The sequence below is a fragment of the Pygocentrus nattereri genome, chromosome 18, assembly GCF_015220715.1.
Source record: "Pygocentrus nattereri isolate fPygNat1 chromosome 18, fPygNat1.pri, whole genome shotgun sequence".
NCBI lineage: Eukaryota > Metazoa > Chordata > Actinopteri > Characiformes > Serrasalmidae > Pygocentrus > Pygocentrus nattereri.
The window spans coordinates 2380555-2395631 of record NC_051228.1 but is presented as its reverse complement, the minus strand read 5'-3'; the positions used below and the strand labels follow the sequence as shown (position 1 = coordinate 2395631).

The window sequence follows — 15077 nt, the reverse complement described above, 5'->3', positions numbered from 1 at the left end:
TAACACTTATCTGTTGTTTAGGCTCCATGTACCCGGACTTCATAAACATCCTTGGGGGGGCCTTGTCTACCTATAACTCTATTTCATCCATTTACATTTACATTTATGGCATTTGGCTGGCGCTCTTATCCAGACCGACTTACAGTTTGATCATTTTTACACAGGGAGGCCAAGGTGGTGTTAGGAGTCTTGCCCAAGGACCCTTATTGGTATAGTGTAGGGTGCTTGCCCTGGTGGGGGACTGATCCAGTCCTCTCTCTCTGTTGTCTTGTCACATGATCACACGGTGGTCATGCCGTTTGTGTGCATATAAACTCGGCTATTCTGATCAATAAACGGGAAAAGCCCTCTGAGTACAGACTTAGTGTCTGTGGTCATTTGAGTTTCCCCCCGCAGGCTGGACTCTCAGGAGGACGGAGGGCTTCAGGCTAAGTTCACAGCTTTGGTATTGAGGTCGAACCATAGAGCCTAAAACCATCATCAAACGGTTCTAACAGTCCTAAAATGAGGAATAAATGTCATAAAAGCATTAAATTTTACTTTCTGATGATGTAAACACTCTGTTACACTAACTTTGTGTTTTGATTAAGTGACCCTTTTTAGTCCCACAACAGGGAAATTCACCTCCGCATCCGTGAAGTGAAACACCACATACACACTAATGGACACACAAACATTAGAGGGGAGTGAGCACACTTACCTGGAGCTGTGGGCAGCCCTATCCACATCACCTGGGGAGCTGTTGGTCAGGTGTTTTGCCCACGACTGCTCCAGAGCACGTTATGAGTATGACCTGTTTGTGTTCCTTGAAACACAGGGTCTATTTTCATGTTCTGCCAGATACAACCTTCAAGTACAAAGTGTGTTCTTTGGATTAGAAGGTTCTGCATTTGTCCTGTTCCAAAACCAATCATTTACAAATATAACAGGGTTTTGATTTTGTACATTTAGAATAAATTTAGGGTGTCTGTCACTGTCGTGTATTAAAGAGGCGTGTTCAAAACATCAGTTCTGCGATTTGGAACCCAAAATCTTTGAAGCTCAATATCTAGAACTGCTCTGAACACAGAACCTTATCATTCTAAGGGGACAATTTATCCAACTGTTCAGCCCAGCAGTTTAGCTCCGCCCCCTCATGCTGAAGTCATAAGGAGTGTTTCAGTCTTTTCAATACAGGGCAGCCAATCAGAACAGAGGACATGCATCAGTCATTTACATACAACAGTCGTAAGGGCACAGCAGCCATTCTAAGGGATAAAGTAAGGGTGGGAAACTGATTGCGACGGTTTTTGGTACATAAATAAGCACAAATGTTATAAATGGAAAACAAACAACAAAATGCAGGATGTGGGCCCTTTAAAGGTATAACATGGAGTCAGACAGCACTCCTTCACAGGCATGAGCACTCATCTGTCTGAGCCACATGCTCTCCAGTGGGACCTGGATTATTCTGAAGAGTGACAGTGCCTCCTAGTGTCGGGAGCATTTATTGCGCCCAGCAGCCCCGAAATCAGAGGAAAGTGCAGAAAAACAAGTCACTTGAACCAGTCACGACTAATCAGCTGCAGTGACTCAGAGCTGTGCTGCCTCCAGGATTTCACAGCTTCAACATTAGATCTATTTCGCAGATTAAATGTGTCCACTGTGCAGGCGGGAGGTTTACTTTAAGGATGACCTCATTTGACCTTTGCTTGCTGTCAGCTACACTGAAGCCACGTATTAAAACCAGAACTGGTCTAAAACGTTTTTCACCTTCATGCATGAACTTCATAAATCTGATCTGACCTTGAACTTTATTAAAATAAAGCTATTATTATTATTGTTATTATTATTATTATTATTATCTCTAGTAGCAGTAGAACTGGTATTAGTGTTAGGTAAGATAGAGAGCTGCTCAAACGAACTCATGGATATTTCATGTAGTTAAACGGGCTCCAGTGGTTTCGTGCTATCGGCCCTGTTCTCGTATCTCCATAGCAACGTCACGTGTGAATTTAGACAGCAATCAGACAGATGTTTCCCATCCTGAAGTTACAGTTCCATAACTTTTTCATCCTAAGTGTTTGTGATTACCGTTCACAGTTCACAGAATTCACTGTTATATCACAGTGAGAGCCGGCCAGGCTCTGTACTTTAACATGCTGTTACAACTAAGACCCTCAAAGTAAACAGTCGGAGAACTCCACATCCCCCATTTACATTTCAAACAGGTCACTTCTTTTTGAAGTTTTAAACAGACTAGAAAAGTGCATCACTGTAGGAGACGCAGAGTGATTGTGCAGCTTTAGCTTGCTAAGATGCTAGGTGGTCACTAGGAAATCCCAGGTGGTTCCTAGGGTGTGGCTATGCAGTTGCTATGGCATCCCAGGTGATTGCTAGAGTGTTGCTAGGCAGTTGCTATGGTATCCCAGGTGATTGCTAGCATGTTGCTAGGCAATGTCTATGGTATCTCAGGTGGTTGCTAGGGTGTTGCTTTGGTATCCCAGGTGGTGGCTAGTATGTTGCTAGACAGTTGGTATGGAATCCCAGGTGGTGGCTAGGCAGTTGCTATGGTATCCCAGGTGATTGCTAGCATGTTGCTAGGCAATGTTTATGGTATCTCAGGTGGTTGCTAGGGTGTTGCTATGGTATCCCAGGTGGTGGCTAGTATGTTGCTAGACAGTTGGTATGGAATCCCAGGTGGTGGCTAGCATGTTCCTAATCAGCTGCTATGGTATCCCAAGTGGTGGCTAGTTTGTTGCTAGGCAGTTGCTATGGGATCCCAGGTGGTGGCTAGAGGGTTGCTATTCGGTTTTCTATGGTATCCCAGATGTTTGCTAGGTTGTTGCTATGAGGTTGTTATGGTATTCCAAGTGGTTGCTAGCCAGTTGCTAGGCAGTTGCTATGGTATCCCAGGTGGTGGCTAGGCACTTGCTAGGTGGTTGCTGGTGGTGGTTAAGGTATCCTACATAGTTCATAGGGCATTACTATTGGACTTATGTCATCATAATATAAGCTGGGTGTACAAACCTTCGCACCCTTTCATTCATCTGGGAAAAATAATTTGTAATTTAACAATAATTTACTAAAAGCTTTATATGAGCAAATTCTCAATCAGGATCGATCATTCTGGAGTCAGAGCAGTGTTAAAAATCTCAAAAAACTGCAGAATTTCTGACAAAAGAAGAATATACAGTCAGATAACAATAGCTTTGCAATGCGCAATCACTAATTAATAAACTATAATTAATGTCTTATAGATGTTACGTAAACAAAATATATTTTAACTTCAATGTGTTGAGAGAAGTGCTCTACTTTGTGGACTAAAATTAATGTGTCAGCGTTTGACCGACTCTCTTTTCTCTAATCATATTAGTAATAATAGTATTATTCATATTAATGATAGCAGCACTATTGTTATCCGAAGGTATCTTCTTCTTCTTCTTCTTCTTCTTCTTCTTCTTCCTCTCATTCTGCCAGATTTTTTAACTCATCCCACAGATATTGACACCATTCCAAAACCAGAATGTATTGTCTGATCGGAAATGGTGACCTTGCATACAATATTTTGATTGGACAGACTTTTTTTTTGTACATTAATTGTTAAATGACATTTTCCCCACACTGGAATGAATGACGTGCAAAAGTTTATGCTCCAAGCTTATTTTATGATGACAGAAGGCCATTAATAACACCCCGTTAACCATGTAGGATATCATAGCAACCACCAGCAACCACTTAGCAACCATCAGGGATACCGTATCAACTGGCTAGCAACACCCTAGCAACTACCTGGGATATCATAGCAACACCTTAGCAACCACCTGGGATACCTTAGCATCACCCTAGCAACTACCTGGGATACTATAGCAATTGCCTAGCAACATCTTACCAAGCTTAAGCTTAATCACTCTGCATTTTCTTTACCACGTAGGATATCATAGCAACCACCAGGACTTCAGGTATATGATAACAACTGCCTAGCAACACCCCAGCAACTACCTGGGACACCATAGCAACACCTCAGCAACCCAGGTGGTTACCATACCATAGCAAAACTCTAGCAATGACCTGGGATATCATAGCAACACTCTAGCAACCATCTGGGGTATCATATCAACACCCTAGCAACCACCTGGGATACCATAACAACACTCTAGCAACCACCTGGGATATCATAGCAACACTTTAGCAACCACCTGGGATACCATAGCAACACCCTAGCAACCACCTGGGATACCATAGCAACACCCTAGCAACTACCTGGAATATCACAGCAACGCTTTAGCAACCACGTGGGAAACCACAGAAACCACCCAACAACATTTTAGCAAGTTTAAGCTATGTGATCACTTTTCTAGCTTATTTTACTACAGACTTTTTTGCGTATTTAGGTTTAGCTTGTCTGGTTCAAAGAGCACAGAATTGTGCAGAAAGTGAAAAGTGAATGACTGTCTTCACCGAGCAAAACCTTCTATTACACACAAAAACCTCTCGCCTTCCATCTTGAGCCTTTATCAGGCTCACTATGGAGGCTCGAGCTGATGCACTGAGAGTTTTCGTCTACAGCCATGTTTTCATAAAAGCCTTTTAACTCAGTGAATACTGTCTTTGAGCCCCTGGCCACAGAACCCCTTCAATACCATATCTTTATTTCCCTTCCAACGGCCCCAGGTTGGTGTTTTTCTAACATAGAATGTATTGAATTAATTGTGTTTTTCATCAGTTCGCTGGACTCTAGTGACTGTCAACTATCCCCCCAGTCTGTTTTACAGTTAACCCCACCTAGGTGGTAAGTTGACCCATTTGCACTTGTGTCACTTTTGGTCGAAATGCTCATAAACTGTAGGTGCTGGAAACAAAGTTTATGCTTTAATTTGTAGCAGAGATTCTCAGGCAGCTTGTATATAAAAATAATTATTAATCTTGCTCAAATACTTTTAAGCAAAAACCAATATGTGTTAGTTTGTAAAGTCAGGCTTTATGTTCATTTCAGCTCTATACAAGTACACAGTGAAACAAAACAACAATCGTCCAGGACCAACACAGGAACACAAGTGTGAGACAATAAAATAAACACAGTGCAGACAATACAGTATAAAAAAATCCATGCGAAAGGCAGAACTGAGTCTGTGTGTGTGTGTGTGTGTGTGTGTGTGTGTGTGTGTGTGTGTGTGTGTGTGTGTGTGTGTGTGTGTGTGGAGGTGTCCTGTGCTGTGTTGTCTGGTTTGTTGTGAAGGTCAGGAGCGCAGTGATGCTGATGCTGATGCTGATGCTGAAGAGGTTTTCTCTCCCATTTCCTCAGGCACTCACTCTCCTCCCCACCGCGCGCTGCCATGACAACAGCACCTCTTCACCAGCATCTGAAACTATCATTCAAATAAAATACACACACACTCACACTGATGGGAGCTGGTGCATGGCGGGCAGTTTGTGTGTGTGTGTGTGTGTGTGTGTGTGTGTGTGTGTGTGTGTGTGTGTGTGTTCATATCACTCAGCAACAGTTGATTACTTTATAATGGAAGTGAAACCCAAATATTCTGTATCACAGGAAGAAAAACGAATAGACCAGCAAGTTCTGATTGGTCCATTCAGCTTTGATGAGTAAAGGTCAAAATGGGTCAACATCACCACCAGCAGCAGTAGTACTGTTCATCTTCTTCATCATCGTCATCATCATCATAATCATAAAAATGATCATCATCAGCAGCAGCCGTATCAGCAGTGTTGTCATCTTCATGCAAATGATTGATATTAAGAGCATCATCATCTTCTTCATCACCATCATCGTCACTATAATGAGAATCATCAATATCATCTTCATCATCAGCAGTGGCAGGAGCACATTGTCATTTTCATCAACATCATCAACATTAATCTTATCATTGTCTTCATCTTCATCGTCAACATCATTTTAGGCATGTCCATCTTCATCATCATGGTGTTGTCACTGTTATCATCATCTGAAGCAGCCGCAGTAATATCATCATCTTCCTCATCATCATCAAAATCATCTTTACTATGGACATCATCATCAGTTCACCATATAGGGAACTGGGTCGATTTGAGACGCAGCCTATTTCTCTACAGCCTCTGTCATGAAGCCTTGTGTAATTGTAGCTGGCGCCCTCTAGTGTCTGCTGGAGCTAGTCACACTTTAGAGTTTACTGTTCAATACTTGGGGGCTGATTCCCTATACTGTACTGCAAAAGAAACAGGGAAGTCGGTTTGGGATGCAGCCCACTTCTCTATAACCTCGCTATTGTCTACTCAATCTCCTCAGTACAGTCAAACTAAAGGGTTCCTCAAGATGCTGTGGTACAAAGGCATTTTAAGGCCATTGTTAATGAAAAAAAAACAGTAGGCTTCGAGAACAAAGTCGTACGATTTAGAGAACAGAGTCGTACTATTTAGAGAACAGAGTCGTACTATTTAGAGAACAAAGTCGTACTATTTAGAGAACAGAGTCGTACTATTTAGAGAATAGAGTCGTACTATTTAGAGAACAAAGTCGTACTATTTAGAGAACAGAGTCGTACTATTTAGAGAACAAAGTTGTACTATTTAGAGAACAAAGTCGTACTATTTAGAGAACAAAGTCGTACTATTTAGAGAACAGAGTCGTACTATTTAGAGAATAGAGTCGTACTATTTAGAGAACAAAGTCGTACTATTTAGAGAACAGAGTCGTACTATTTAGAGAACAGAGTCGTACTATTTAGAGAACAAAGTTGTACTATTTAGAGAACAAAGTCGTACTATTTAGAGAACAAAGTCGTACTATTTAGAGAACAGAGTCGTACTATTTAGAGAACAAAGTCGTACTATTTAGAGAACAGAGTCGTACTATTTAGAGAACAAAGTCGTACTATTTAGAGAACAGAGTCGTACTATTTAGAGAACAGAGTCGTACAATTTAGAGAACAGAGTCGTACTATTTAGAGAACAAAGTCGTACTATTTAGAGAACAAAGTCGTACTATTTAGAGAACAGAGTCGTACTATTTAGAGAATAGAGTCGTACTATTTAGAGAACAGAGTCGTACAATTTAGAGAACAGAGTCGTACTATTTAGAGAATAGAGTCGTACTATTTAGAGAACAGAGTCGTACTATTTAGAGAACAGAGTCGTACTATTTAGAGAATAGAGTCGTACTATTTAGAGAATAGACTCGTACTATTTAGAGAACAGAGTCGTACTATTTAGAGAACAAAGTCGTACTATTTAGAGAACAGAGTCGTACTATTTAGAGAACAAAGTCGTACTATTTAGAGAACAGAGTCGTACTATTTAGAGAATAGACTCGTACTATTTAGAGAACAGAGTCGTACTATTTAGAGAACAGACTCGTACTATTTAGAGAACAAAGTCGTACTATTTAGAGAACAGAGTCGAACAGAGTCGTACTATTTAGAGAACAGAGTCGTACAATTTAGAGAACAGAGTCGTACTATTTAGAGAATAGAGTCGTACTATTTAGAGAACAGAGTCGTACTATTTAGAGAACAGAGTCGTACTATTTAGAGAATAGAGTCGTACTATTTAGAGAATAGACTCGTACTATTTAGAGAACAAAGTCGTACTATTTAGAGAACAAAGTCGTACTATTTAGAGAACAGAGTCGTACTATTTAGAGAACAGAGTCGTACTATTTAGAGAACAAAGTCGTACTATTTAGAGAACAGAGTCGTACTATTTAGAGAACAGAGTCGTACTACTTAGAGAACAGAGTCATACTATTTAGAGAACAGAGTCGTACTATTTAGAGAACAAAGTCGTACTATTTAGAGAACAGAGTCGTACTATTTAGAGAACAGAGTCGTACTATTTAGAGAACAGAGTCGTACTATTTAGAGAACAGAGTCGTACTATTAAGAGAACAAAGTCGTACTATTTAGAGAACAGAGTCGTACTATTTCGAGAACAGAGTCGTACTATTTAGAGAACAAAGTCGTACTATTTAGAGAACAGAGTCGTACTATTAAGAGAACAAAGTCGTACTATTTAGAGAACAGAGTCGTACTATTTCGAGAACAGAGTCGTACTATTTAGAGGATAAAGTCGTACTATTTAGAGAACAGAGTCGTACTATTTAGAGAACAAAGTCGTACTATTTAGAGAACAGAGTCGTACTATTTAGAGAACAAAGTCGTACTATTTAGAGAACAAAGTCGTACTATTTAGAGAACAGAGTCGTACTATTAAGAGAACAAAGTCGTACTATTTAGAGAACAGAGTCGTACTATTAAGAGAACAAAGTCGTACTATTTAGAGAACAGAGTCGTACTATTAAGAGAACAAAGTCGTACTATTTAGAGAACAAAGTCGTACTATTTAGAGAACAGAGTCGTACTATTTCGAGAACAGAGTCGTACTATTTCGAGAACAGAGTCGTACTATTTAGAGAACAGAGTCGTACTATTTAGAGAACAAAGTCGTACTATTTAGAGAACAAAGTCGTACTATTAAGAGAACAGAGTCGTACTATTTAGAGAACAAAGTCGTACTATTTAGAGAACAGAGTCGTACTATTAAGAGAACAAAGTCGTACTATTTAGAGGATAAAGTTGTACTATTTAGAGGATAAAGTTGTACTATTTAGAGGATGAAGTCGTACTATTTAGAGGATAAATTCGTACTATTTAGAGAATAAAGTCGTACTATTTAGAGAACAGAGTCGTACTATTTAGAGGATAAAGTCGTACTATTTAGAGAACAGAGTCGTACTATTTCGAGAACAGAGTCGTACTATTTAGAGAACAAAGTCGTACTATTTAGAGAACAGAGTCGTACTATTAAGAGAACAAAGTCGTACTATTTAGAGAACAGAGTCGTACTATTTCGAGAACAGAGTCGTACTATTTAGAGAACAAAGTCGTACTATTTAGAGAACAGAGTCGTACTATTAAGAGAACAAAGTCGTACTATTTAGAGAACAGAGTCGTACTATTTCGAGAACAGAGTCGTACTATTTAGAGGATAAAGTCGTACTATTTAGAGAACAGAGTCGTACTATTTAGAGAACAAAGTCGTACTATTTAGAGAACAGAGTCGTACTATTTAGAGAACAAAGTCGTACTATTTAGAGAACAAAGTCGTACTATTTAGAGAACAGAGTCGTACTATTAAGAGAACAAAGTCGTACTATTTAGAGAACAGAGTCGTACTATTAAGAGAACAAAGTCGTACTATTTAGAGAACAGAGTCGTACTATTTCGAGAACAGAGTCGTACTATTTCGAGAACAGAGTCGTACTATTTAGAGAACAGAGTCGTACTATTTAGAGAACAAAGTCGTACTATTTAGAGAACAAAGTCGTACTATTTAGAGAACAGAGTCGTACTATTAAGAGAACAAAGTCGTACTATTTAGAGGATAAAGTTGTACTATTTAGAGGATAAAGTTGTACTATTTAGAGGATGAAGTCGTACTATTTAGAGGATAAATTCGTACTATTTAGAGAATAAAGTCGTACTATTTAGAGAACAGAGTCGTACTATTTAGAGGATAAAGTCGTACTATTTAGAGAAAAACCCATAGAATTATGACATTAAAGTGGCATTAATACCAGGAACGGTCGCAATAAAATGAGGGGCGTTGAGTTGGTGTTGAGTTATAATTTCATATTCTAGATAAATACTTTTGTGTTTATCTAGAATAAAGAGCCAGACAGACTCTGATTAACCCGTCTTTCTGTATTGTTGAAGGAGAATCGCAGGCAGGGTCGTCTACACAGCTATCGGGGGTTTACTCTCCCCCCATTCAAAGAGGGTGTGAAGTTTCACAGACAGTGAGAATGAAGATCAGAATGATCCACAGAGAGACAGGAGTGAGTGGAGCTCCAGCGCCAGTACAGCAACCGAGACCCCAGCGCCATATGGCAGCCCCCCACAGTTAGCCCACCTTGTCCTCCAAATAGGTCTACGGGTTTTATTATTTGGTTTGATCAGTAGAGCAAAAGAAAGATGCTCTCCACTTTCACTACACAGGCAACAAGGGAGTTGTTTGAGATGGAGCCCACCTCTCCATAACCCACCTGTTATGGTACCCCCTAGTCTGTGCTGTAGATCCTTGATAAGACTCAAAACTTCAAGGGTCCCTCAAAATGCTGTGCCGCTTTGATCAGGAAGGAGAACCGAGGATGCTCACAGAGCCAGCCCTGCTAAACCCCACCCCAGCAGTGGCTCCTGGTGCTTCCCAGGAGACTCAAAACCTCAGTTTCCACCATCAGAACATCTCCACATGTCTCCTGTTACCTCGCAGTGGCACTGGCGCCACCTAGTGTCTACGTGAGCCCACATGGCAAAAAAGACCCACATGGCAAGGTTTCTTCTAAATATCCAGGTAGTGCGCTACACAGGGGCCCAGGGCTTGGTTTGAGACGTACCCTCGTTCCAGCATCGCTGACACTGGTGCCCCCTAGTGTCTCATCAGTGAAGTCTCTGGAGACCCCACTTACTCCGCCCCCCTCCCCACCTCCCCTCCCCTCCCTTTTCCCTTCCGCGTGGGCACGGATTGCGCTGACGTCACCGCGCGCGTGCACTTCAGAAGTGAGTCACGCAGTCAAGTCAACGTCCCGAATCCCACCCCAGTGAAAAAGTGCCGGAGTGTTCAGGGGTGCAGATGGGGGCAGGATGGCCGAGAGAAAGTGGGGCAGTTAGTGGAGGCATGGATCTGCTGAGGGGCGGCAGAAGGAGCTCCGTGCTCTGCGCATCAGTGAGGTAAGCGCCTTTTTAAGACTGCGCAGGTTTGACGCCTGTCATTTCAGAGCAAACGCCGCGCAACTGACCACGTTATGTAACTCGGAGATGAAGCCCTCGTTGCGCGATGAGCCAGTAATGCAGATCAGACCTTACTGACCAGATTCTCCGCACATCATCACGTTTTAGTTCCCGGTTCCTACTCTCATTGTCCGTTTTCTCAGCTCCACTGACCATATAGTTTCACTCTGTAGTTTGTCAGCCCCCTTTTACCCTGTTCTTCAGTGGTCAGGACCCCCATGGACCCTCACAGAGCAGGTACTGTTTGGGTGGTGGGTCATTCTCAGCACTGCAGTAACACTGACGTGGTGGTGGTGTGTTCGTGTGTGTTACGCTGGTCTGAGTGGATCAGGCACAGCAGAGCTGCTGGAGTTTTTAAACACCTCAGTGTCGCTGCTGGACTGAGAACAGTCCACCAACCAAAAATATCCAGCCAACAGCGTCCTGTGGGCAGCGTCCTGTGGGCAGCGTCCTGTGGGCAGCGTCCTGTGGGCAGCGTCCTGTGACCGCTGATGAAGGACCAGAGGATGACCAACACAAACTGTGCAGCAGCAGATGAGCTGTCGTCTACATCTACAAGGTGGACCGACGAGGTAGGAGTGTCTAATAGAGTGGACAGTGAGTGGACAGTGTTTAAAAACTCCAGCAGCACTGCTGTGTTTGATCCACTTGCACCAGCACAACACACACTAACACACCACCACCTCATCAGTGTCACTGCAGTGCTGAGAATGACCCACCACCCAAATAGTACCTGCTCTGTGAGGGTCCATGGGGGTCCTGACCACTGAAGAACAGGGTAACAGAGTATCAGAGAAACAGATGGACTACAGTCTGTAACTGTAGAACTACAGAGTGGAACTGAACGGTCAGTGGAGCTGATAGAGTGGACAGTGAGTGTAGAAACGTTTGCTTTATTATAAACTTCCACTCACCAGCTTTGGTGGCATTTTCTTGGATGAGATGCCATCACTGGTTAATCAATGAAGACAGCAGTAAGGAATATTTTGGGAAAAAAGGAAGAAACAGCTGGACAGTCATATAAGCAGAGTAATTCATAAATGACATTGGAAGTAACTGGACCGCTGGCTGCCTGGCTGCTCCGTGTTTGTGTTTCTCCCTCATTGTTTCTCGTAAGTGGGCAGATAAATAACTAATCAAACTGTGTTCTTGGTCGTGGGCTCTGCTGAACGTGGCACACGTCTGTCCCAACACATAAAAGCAGACGGAGAGCTCGGGAGGACGTTGCTGAGGTTTCAGCTGAGTTGAAACAGTAACCCTGCTTGTGAACCAGAAGATGGCAGTGTGGAGAACGCAGGAGCGTTTGCTGTTGTGGAGGCCAGAGCAGAGGAATAATGGGGCTAGAGATGTTTCTATAAGCTGTACACTTCCCATTCTTGTGACGTCCCATTCTTAATCCATAGGGTTTAATATGATGTCTCACCCTTTGCAGCTATAACAGCTTCAGCTCTTCTGGGAAGGCTTTCCACAAGGGTTAGGAGTGTTTATGGGAATTTTTGACCGTTCTTCCAGAAGTGAGGTCAGACACTGATGTTGGACGAGAAGGCCTGGCTCACAGTCTCCACTCTAATTCAGCCCAAAGGTGTTCTATGGGGTTGAGGTCAGGACTCTGTGCAGGCCAGTCAAGTTCCTCCACACCAAACTGGCTCATCCGTGTCTTTATGGACCTGCTTTGGGCACTGGTGCGCAGTCGTGTTGGAACAGGAAGGGGCCGTCCCCAAACTGTTCCCACAGTCCCCCCAGTCGTTTAGAGGCTGGTGAATATGTGCTTTGTTTATTTTTATCATATAAATGTAATATAATATTATCTCCTTTCCAAATGCCCAGTAAAACATCTTGTGTTTTATTTTCTTGTCCGGTGAAATCAGTGGCCTGACCGTTGGTGATGTGATGCGTTATTAGTCTTTTGATTGCCTCTCCACAAAGTTTAGATGGTTGCAGACACTTTAAATGTTTGCAAGTCAAGTGCAACTTAGTTTCACGCGTGAAAGCTTCACTGTGTAAGGCCAGCCTTAATGGGTCAATATTACTTGATTGATCTGTTGTGGTCATAAAATATATCCACTTAGTTCTGGTTCCTAGTTAAGCCACACCCACTTTTTTTTTAAAGACTGGGCCAGTATTCCTTGGCCAGACCACAAACCCCCTTTACAGGGACATTAACTTTTTTATTATTTATTATTATTATTAATATCACAATTGGTACCCAAACCACCCAAGACCCCCAATAGCACAGTCCCTCCTCCTCCAGCCACAGAACCTCCCTGCCATCCCACCCGTCTAAGTGAAAGGAAAGAAAGAGATAGCTAAGAGCATAGAAAGAAAAAAACATACAGACGATGGACAGACTGGACAAGCCAGGACAGACAAACAGAGACATTTGACCCCTATTTATATAAAAATATATAATTATATAAAAAACCTTTTCGGCTTGGTGGCTGTGTCCAAAACTGAAGGCAGCTGCCTTGATGCCTTGCTGCCCATGCTGTCTTACAAGTTAGTCCTTTAGAGGGCAGTGTTGCAATGAGTGTCCCTGCAACTGAACTGCATTTGAAACACAGTTCAAAGGCAGCGACACGTCACTGCAGTGCCAAGCTAGACAGACAGATAGAACTTATTGATCCCGAAGGGAAATTGCAGTGTTACAGTAGCAGGACATCATCAATATCACTGAGCATAAACTACATTTATTAGGCAGAGATAAAGATAGAAATAACAATAGACACACATTCGGCAGAAATAAAACATTAGACATGGGTTACAGTACGAGAGAGTAGGAATAAAAGTATATCTATTTCCATATTTCCACAGCATATAAGACAGACTTCTTGTACTCACGTGTGAGCAGGTGTTGCACTAAGTGGTACGAGGTAGTTGCGGTACGACACAATGAGTGTCAGCATTGTTTACAGTCTGAAGTGTGTGAAGGGTGAGAGTCATTACAGTAGCAGTTATGATACGCTGCATTCTCTGTTTACCCGGTGTAGCATGCAGGGGGTGTGAGGTGTACAAGATGTTCTGCCACAGCCTCCAAAGTGTCCAACGTGACTCCCACAACAGAGCCAGCCTTCCGAACGACTTGCTGGTGGTCCACTGGCGTTTTGCTCAGCGTTTTCCAGGCGGCCCACCAGTGGTTAAGCTGAGTAATAGACAAAATTCCACTTATTGTCGCTCGTCTTCCCTCACAGTCCAATTGACTTCATTCCCCTTCCCTTTTTTTGGTTACACTTTGTAAATTAGTTTAGTAAATAAATTTAATCAACAACATTTTTTATAAAAAACATTTTCAAACCAGGCCTCGTCTTTATTTATTCATTTATCTATTTTTCTCCCAGTTGTTTGTAATATTTGTCAGAATGAAAGGAGATTTCAAATTAGTTAGAGCTTGTATGCAGGACAGTAATCTGAGTGGCCAGAGAGTGGACCAGCAGTGGCAAACAGTCAGTGGGGGGCCGACCTTATTAACCCGCGGACCGATATATGCCCACTATAAGGGTCCCTGCTAAGCTAATTGTCCCTGCTGAAAAAATAAAAAATCATTGAAACCATTCAGTGTTTTTTGGTCACTGATGGTATTTTGAGTTTTCCTGAAGGGTTGATATCACAGTTGTAAAGGACTCTAATGGTTTAACAGGTGTTCCAGATACACGTGGTGGTTTCCTAATTGGATCCTGAAGTGCTCTACAGGAACCCAGATGTCTCTAATAGGAACCATCTAGAGAATTCCCATTAGAAAACAAAACCAGTAGGTTTTAATCCTAATGTTTCTCATAGTCCTTTTTCAGCAGAGGGGTTAGCGCTAGCTGTTGGGTTCCTGGACCTCCCAGAGTGAAGGAGGGAGATGAATTGAACTTTGTAGGATCCCATGTTATTTCTGTGAATAAAGTGTTAATGTTCTCGCCGAATGAGTGCCCTCAAGGTGACCATCTTCTTTCCTTCATGTTCAACATTAGACTCCTCCAATGTACAATGTAGAGCAGAGGTCTCTAACAGGTGGGCCGCGGTCTGAATCCGGACCCAGGTGCTGTCCTATGCGGACCTGGACCTAAAACCTATACACTATGGAGAATTGTTTAATTTCGACGTTGTGGTCCTGTTTTAATCGGCATAGCTTTTCTAGCCTTTACGGTAGCTATAGTGGTCTGGGAGACTCACAGAACAATCGCATGGGTTGTGAATATCACAGCCAATCAGATCTGGGCATTACGATGAGCTCTGAGACTCGAGTGAGTGACGCCACACAGGGGAGGGACGAGGAGAGAAACAGCAGTCAGAGAAGAAAGTGAGTCAGAGGGAAGTTATTCCACATGACGTGAT

General features: G+C 42.3%; 1 protein-coding gene across 2 annotated transcripts in view; it reads left to right on the top strand.

The window, feature by feature from the left end:
- Positions 1 to 10515: 10515 nt before the first annotated feature.
- kdm6bb (lysine (K)-specific demethylase 6B, b) overlaps positions 10516 to 15077 on the top strand; it is a 67456-nt gene continuing 62894 nt past the window's right edge. For both annotated transcript variants that reach the window (XM_017721979.2, XM_017721975.2), the window contains exon 1: positions 10516 to 10700. The gene's annotated coding sequence lies outside the window, so the exon portion shown is untranslated. The remainder of the gene's footprint in view (positions 10701 to 15077) is intronic.